We start from the raw sequence: 8,299 nt of genomic DNA on the forward strand, positions 1-8,299 counted from the left end.
GCTGAAACGATATATATATATATATATTAAAATGCTGCAGAAAATTATTTTAAAAATACAGTGTATTTGCAAGCTATTAGAATCACGAACAAGTGTTAAGAATCAAGAATAATCTTAAGTAGAGCTTACAATTCAAAATTGGAAAGAAGAAAACACTCAGTTCATTTCAGCAACTATTAGATGAGCTTTATTAATTCAGTCTATGTTGCTACTTATATACAGCAAAAATCTCTTACACAATTTGTACAAGAAACAAATACTTAATATATATATATGTATGTGTGTATATATATATTTATATAATAAAATCTCTCACAATATTCACTACAAATAGTCAACTTCATAATTACATATTTTTTAGCTAACATGTTGAGACAATAGGCTGGAAAATGAAGGAAAAACATTAAATATTACTCATTTATACATATATTGTGGATACGTCAATAACCACCATTTTAAGTTCGCTTTCATCTCTCGCACTCATTCACACAAAAACACACGCACAACTTGCGTCAGCTTGTTTGAAAGACACGGTAATAATATATCCCAACAGAATATTTGATATAATGGCCTTCAAATTACTTGTTTTCGAATCGTTCCGACAACATGTTAAACCACTGCTCGATTCAGCTTCATCTCCAATGTTACGATGTATTAAGTTAAAACAAACCAGAGTTAATTATTTTTGTATTGTGCATCTACGTTCCAAGCAAAGATCTTATAAATAAACAGCAGATTAACAGATGGAGCTAGCTGATGCATGCTGAATGAACACGGACAAAAAGTGCTAATGGTGAAACAAATCCCACAGATTATTCTTACCATAGATTTTAATGCTTAACTACTCAAAGTAGCAATTCAACAGATATTTTTCAGAGTTGCCAACTACGGTCGTGTCCGAATCCGCAAGCGCACTGTTATGTTCTGTCCCATCGAAGGAAGACGTCCGAATCGAAAGGATCCGAAGTTGCCACTTTTCCCGCCAGGTGTTAGTTCGAACGTCAACATCGCGGCCGCAGGCGCACAATATGAAAACGGAAAGCAAATAAATGCAGTATTATCTATAAAATGTCCACTTAGCACTGAGTTCTAGAGCTTCTATTTAAGGAACGTCGCCTTTTCAAAGTGAAAGACGTCCAACTCTCCACTCCAACTTCTATGTCCTGGATTCGGACTATAACGTTACGAGGATTCCGCTGGTGGAACGGCGCTTTAAGCGACAGCTGCTGCAGATTCGGACACTGCATTGGTTTCAAGCAAGCGAGAGAAATGTCAGTGTCCAAATTAAACTTTTGCTTTCAGTGGTGTCAATGAATGCAGTCGCAACAGTGAGTTGGATCTAGTTGTTCGTATTATTAACAATAACTGGTATTTTTTAAAAATAATACCATCCCCTTTCTTCCGTTTTGGGCTAATCAATCGCGACAGAGGAGATGATTAGATAAACTGATAAGGGACAGTCACAAAGAACATCCATGCCCAGGTCTGGATTTGAACCCGGGATCTTCGGTGGAGATTCCGAAAATCGACCACTTAACGCACTCGACCGCCGAGCCGTCAACAATAACTGGAAGATAACTTTAAAATAATGTAAACCTACATATTGATTTCATCATCAAATATTTTGCCAGTATTCCGTTCCATTGCATATCGTATTGAATTTTAATTTTTTCGTGAATTCGCATTTTGCAACACACTGTCATTTTCTTGCTCTACGGGAAATTTTACTCTTTCTATTATAATTTTTATATTTCTTTTATTTCCAGTCAACAGTAAGAAATATTTAAAATATGGCATACCAAGAAGAAAAATACTGCGGTCACCTCGCGAACTAACATGGACAGACACTGCTTTATTTCTCTCGCAGTCGAAAATATTCCCCTTCGGTTGTGCCCAAGTGCACACGTGTTACTACACTTACTGTTTCGTTGTCAAAAAAATCAACAAGATTTCGCTGTGTACGGCTTTTCTCTTCGTGATGATACAACACTTGGCACTGAATAATGGTGATGACGATGCCTTGAAGAACGCCGAAGATTTTGGCAACGCAGGGGCAGGATTACATGGCAAGCAGCTGATTGCATCGTCCACGCTTCCTCCGCTCGATTACGGTTTGAAAATTCTTCTTGGTAGAGCAGTACAGAATTACAAACACTGTAGTTTAGCTTCTATTCGCACTAAGAAAATTATTTTTAAAATATAATTACAATACTGCATATTTCCTCGTTTATATCTCAAATTTTAAATTTGATAGATAGCGAAATTCTTTAAAATAAAGAGATGATAAGCTAAATCACAACAATGGTTTCTACAAAGTTGGGAACATAATTTCGTCACCATTTTTTTTAGAAATCTCTACGCTTTTCAGTTTTGTATAAAGTTACATACAAAATTGAAAAAAAGAAGAATCCAGATTTTAAAGAGGCAATAGTTAACTCACGTCGCAACCTTAGCAAAAGATAAAGCATATAAGCCCGTGAGCTTACATTTTTAATATGTTTGTTGTTTGCATATTCTTCATGCCCTATATTTTCAGATAATGCTATGGTTATGCTATGTAATACAAGAAATCGACCAAGACATAGAATATGGTAATGGTAGAAGCATGGAAAATTTTATTTAGGATATGTTTCAATAACTTTGTTATATTTACATACATATACATATATAAGTCTATATACACGTGTATATACTTACAATGTGCGCTTTTTTAAACATTTCTTAACTTTAACAAGGCATTTTAAAGAGAATAATTGCCAAGTAACAATAATCTATTTCGACTTAGCGAATAATAAACACATTGTATATTGTTAATTTAATACAGCTGAATTTATATACAATTAATTCCCTTACAAAGAAAATCACCATGATGGTCTAGGATTCTAATTTGTTTTTCATATCTTAAGAGTACAATTTTGGTAACTGCGTATGTCGAAATTTACTGCTAAAATTTAATTTTTCATGACATGGCAATTTTATCTGAAAATTACTTAGAAAAATCAGTACTTGGTTAATAACAAAGTGTAGCACATGTATCTCGTAATATTACTTGTCAGAACACTTGGCAATGTGATATCGTTTTTATTATCTGAGCGTTAAATGGTTTATATTTTTAAGTACTGAACTTTATGAGCAAAACATCTACTTACATCAGTCGAAGCGACAACATCGTCGATTGAAAAATTCCCTTTGCACTTTTTAAAATTGTAATTGTACGTACATATGAGTTTATTCCTAAAATAAATCTCTCTCTTGTGTTAATGTATGGGAAGATATGATTACTTTGATGGATTTTTGACATTAGGGAACTTATTTGGTAGTTTATCGACAGAAAATCTAAGAAATAAAGTACACTCATAATTATTTTTCACTATTCCCCCCCACAAAAAAAACATACAAAAAGGTCCACTAAATACAACTAAATTGCAACTGATATACGGCTCTGATAAAAAATGTTCCAGTATTAACGCTTCCACAACCGTCAAATATAAACCAACAGTTAAATTCAAGTCTCACAACCTTCCTTAACAAACCTACATCAGGACACACGAAACCATTTTTAATATTTCACCCATTCTGTACAATGCAATCACCTCTAGTAAAATCCTATTAAAAACTATCGATTCGTGTATTCACATGGCATTGTAACAAAATGGCTATCTCCTTGGAATCTTCCATATTTTAAAGTTTCTTCTAAAAAGATCCGTTGATATGGCTTATTCCTCAACCTGTTCTACCACGAATTTCAAAAGCGGCGCTTCAGCCTTTTCTAAAGCCCGTAGCGACAATACAATGAACAGATATAAAAATGATCTTCTACAGGTACTACACGTAACAAACAACAATAAAATTCTTGGCAATCAATCCATATTTTTCACACTTTCTCATTCTTCCAGTTTCGCACGGGATTCTAACTAAAAAAATAATTCAACAACAATAGTCACAACCACTATAAAGAATATAACAATTGTACACACTTAGAGTTCGCTTCAATTCATTGTTGTTGACAGTTCACTGAACTGCTAGTCAACACATAACAGCTGGTTACGCTTAACGGAAGTTTAACTTTATCTTGCACTCAATGCATATTGACGAAGCTTTTTTCCAACAACCATAACGAATACTTTCAAAATTGATTGAAGAATATGCTCTATCAGACTATTGCAATGAACTGGAGAACTTGAACAGTTGTGCAGATCTGATGACGCCATGAAATATATTCTACAGGTAATTGAAATCGACGAAATGCTAAGGTACCAAGAGTAGGGAAGGATTTGTCGACGCCATTTTGGTGACTTGTATAAGTCTGATTAAAATGTGGGTGATGTTAACAGTAAGTGCCCTGGGTGCGATGTAATCACGTGATTGTACTGATCTTTGTATATGGCTGGAACCTCCTCCTAGAGATTTCTCGGTTAAAATATATAAAAAAAGAGGGTTAAAATTTGCGGCAAGAACTTGCAGGCTGACATACAGAACTGTTGAAGGTAAGATTATTATTCCTTGAGGGAAGTGAAACGCCTGAATTTACCCATCCTTTTCTGATTCTTTGCTATCTTTTGTATTCGCAAATTGCAGTTAGGTCCGCCGACAAATATAGCTTCAGCCTTACCACCTTCCTCGAGAGATGCCACAAGGGACTTGAGAGACTCGTTCCCAACGTTCTTGGCGCTAAGTTCGAGAGTCGAGCCAGAGAACCTATCTCTTATGCACTTGCCGACCGAGGAAGCCTGGGCTGAGGACAGAGTCACACTGATTATGGAAAGCCAGCTGAGATAATTCAGGTTGGATATGACAGTCTGGAGGAACAGGTGCTCTAGGTTCCCACGATGGACATTGTCTGTCACCACCAGGTTGTTCACCTTGAGGTAACTCAGTGAGCAGGCTTTGAGAGATCTACCTACAAGTCTAAGGGTCTTCTCACTGTCTTCCAGACACATCTTCCAATTGCTGATTTTCAGGCTCTGAAGAGTCCGAAAACTTTGAGCCAAGGTTTGGAAGAAGGTGACGAGGATCTTGTCGTCGACGAACAGGGGGTTGCCCTGGGATTTGTCCAGGCTCAGGTCAAGGTCGCTGAGACGGGTAAAGCCTTTCAGGAATGGGAGCAGATGGGGTCCTCTGAGGGTGATGCGGTCGTTCACGGTGACCTGGAAGCCACCCAGTCGCAGGAAGACCACTGCTGGGCAGCGGAAGTCGGGAAGTGAAGTGAGCAGTTCGCTGACGGAGTCATCCTGGCGTCCCAGGCGGGAGAGCTTCCCGTCGTGGATGCTTAGGTCGAACCGGCAGTTGGCCAGCACCAGGTCCCTGACGGCGGTGTTCTGCAGGAATGCCAGGAAGATGGACAGCGACGCTTCCTCCTGCGGGTAATAGGAGAAAAACAGTTCAATGTACTTTCAAGTTACCAGCTTACAGGACAACAGTTCAAAAATACTTGACTTCCACAGATGGAAAGAAGAGAGAGAGATTAAGTGAGAGTGGCGGGAAGAAGGGATCGAAAAGAAAGAGTCGAGAAGGCGCTGAGAAAGAAGCGAAGAAAACAGAGCAGACACTATGCAGAAATAGCACAAGGGAACCGGAGAGAACGATAGAGAACAGGAATCATACAGGAGAGCAAGGGAAAAAGAGAAGAAGGGAGGAAGACAAAAGAAAATCGAGGAAGAAAGAGAAATAGGATGAAGAGAAGGCACAGAAAAACGCTTAAGAGATAAAAAGGAGATAGAAAATTAAACAAACCTGAAATAATAGAATGAATACCATTAAAATTATGTCTGAATGCGATTTTTTAAAATGTTGTCCTTTTTTGTGACACTATCATGAACTATTAAATTTCTCATTGTGGCCTTTACGAAGTATATTAATTAGAACATGTGCAACGTTAAAATATATATTTCCTTTCTTATAAAATCATATTTATGATTACAATATTGTAATTTTGGAGCCTTATTTCATCTCTTCAACATTATGTATCACTATGACCTTAAAATCTACATTTTCAGGCCTTCAACCAAAACATCCACGTCAAGAATACAAATAATACATTTTTCATACATCAATCTCAATTTTCAAGCAATGTACTTCATACCATGATATGAATTTGGTTAAGAAAGAAGCTATATCATTAGCACTTTTTCAGTTTTGAATGTATTATTATGGGATAGAGTGTAATATATATGAATATTGTCAAACGTGTTTTTGATGGATATATACTACTATATCGTGAACGGCTTTAGACTTTACCAAGTTTGTTGCTGGAAGAAAGTACCAAAAATACGTAAACTGACATTAGACTTGTTCATTTTAATAATCATTACATTACATCTGCTAACAGTTATTCAGTCTGAAACGATGCATTTGTCGCATTGCGCCACATTAGTTCTTACACAAGGCTGAGGAAAATCTTCTTCCGGGAAATATTTATGAGGCAAACTTTTTAAAAATTGTCATCGCTTACGTTCCATTTAAAGAGTTAACTTGCTCGAATTCGTGAGACGCTGCTGGGAACACAATGCGAGTGACTCTTTCTTTTCTTCTTCTCGCCTTATCCCCTCAGAGTCTTCAAATATTAATCTGCGGAGGGCTTAATCAGCGTTTTTCAAATCACAGACTACTCAAGAGAGCGTCGTGGCATGGGGAGTCGAAGAGCACGAAGGAACTAAATGACATTAGGGAAGATGGAAAGAGATTTGAGGGAACGTAGAAAATCTTGGAAAGAGGGAAATCGAGAAACAACGGAGGAATGGCAAACGAAAGAAACAAAACACTGAGAAAATGAGAAAGAGCAGGAGATGTGTGAACGAAATAGAAAGTGAGAAAGAGCAGGAGGTGGGAACGGAAGAAATAGAAAAAGAAAAAAACACGAAGTTTGGAAACTGAGGAAATAGAGTACTGAGAAAAATGAAAGAAGAGGAGGTACTTAAACGGAAGAAATAGAAAACTGAGGAAAGAAGAAGAAACAAAAGGTATGGTAAAAGTAAGAAAGAATATAATTTTCAAAGTACTAGAAATACGCAGATAAAGAATCAGGAAAGAAGAGGAAATTTGGGAAAATAAAAGAAACCTGAAAATAATAAGACAGACGAAGATAAGGTAACTGAAGACAAAAATCTTGTTAGGTTAGGTAAGGATGCTTAGAGCGGTTAATCCGAACTGGATCTACAGTATAGCTCCAGTACTCTGTGCAATGCGTTTCCATTGGGATTGAACCTGGGATCTCTTAATTACAAGGTGACAGTGTTCCAGCTACACCATCGTGAAGGCGCGAAAAATGGAAGAACAGAACTGTGGAGAAGAAAGATAAAACTGATCGAAGAGGGAAATTAAGAATATTTCAAAAGAAGGAGAAATTAGAGAAGAGAATGGAAATTGATACTGATGAGAAGCTAGAAAGTGGTAATAAAAAACTATTAATATAACAGCCGAGAAAAGAAGGAAGCACACTTGGATGCAGAGGAAAAGCTATGAACACTGGAAAATTAAAAGTAGAAAGAAAACGGGTGAGAGGGGGAAGAAACTAGGGTAAGCAGAAAACCATGAGAAGAAAGGAGAAAACTAGGAAAAGGAAGAGAAGAAATGAGAGAAGGAATAAGAAAATGAAGAACAAAGGAAAAGGAAAACAGAAATGAAAGATGAAAACTGGAAGAGGCCATAAAAGAAGAAGAGAAATACTTCGGAGAGGTAAATTTGGTAAAGTAGAAAAAAGTTAAGGAATGGATGCAGATGAGTAAGACGAAAATAGAGAAAGGGAAGATGAAAAAGGGTTAACAGCGGGAGGAAGATTACTCCCCGGACTGGAAACAAAAGCGTTAAGCTCTGGTTAGCGCCATTATCCCTGGACGTCCCGCAAAACGCAAAGGAAAAACTAAGATTAACAGTCGGTTGTGGAAAAGGCACTTTTTCCGGGAAATTAAATTGGAAACACCAGTCGGCTCCGGGAGCATTTATCGTTAACTATGGATCTTTTTCCTTCGCAGGAGCGCCATTTGGACAGAACTTTTCCGCGGAAGCTTTAATGCGACCACACCCAGCTGCAGCTCCTGCTTTATTGTTGGGAGCAACAAAGGAACGTCGGGGGAGAAAAAATAAGTTTAATTTGTTGAACTTTGGCATTATGGGCTTTGCAAGTGCAAAAACAAAGCTACTTAGGATCCTCGTTTTGCGGAGGCAGGTGAACCGTTAAAGCCGCTAAAAAAGTTCCAGCAATATTTACGATTCTTCTGGTGCGCACTAGTAACTCGAAACTAGAGCTTGGCGAATCGATACATTCGATGTACGCGGAAAACGACACTTGAGAGAAGCGCAT

The sequence above is a fragment of the Lepisma saccharinum genome, chromosome 3 (assembly GCF_977018435.1).
Source record: "Lepisma saccharinum chromosome 3, izLepSacc3.1, whole genome shotgun sequence".
NCBI classification, from domain to species: Eukaryota; Metazoa; Arthropoda; class Insecta; order Zygentoma; family Lepismatidae; genus Lepisma; species Lepisma saccharinum.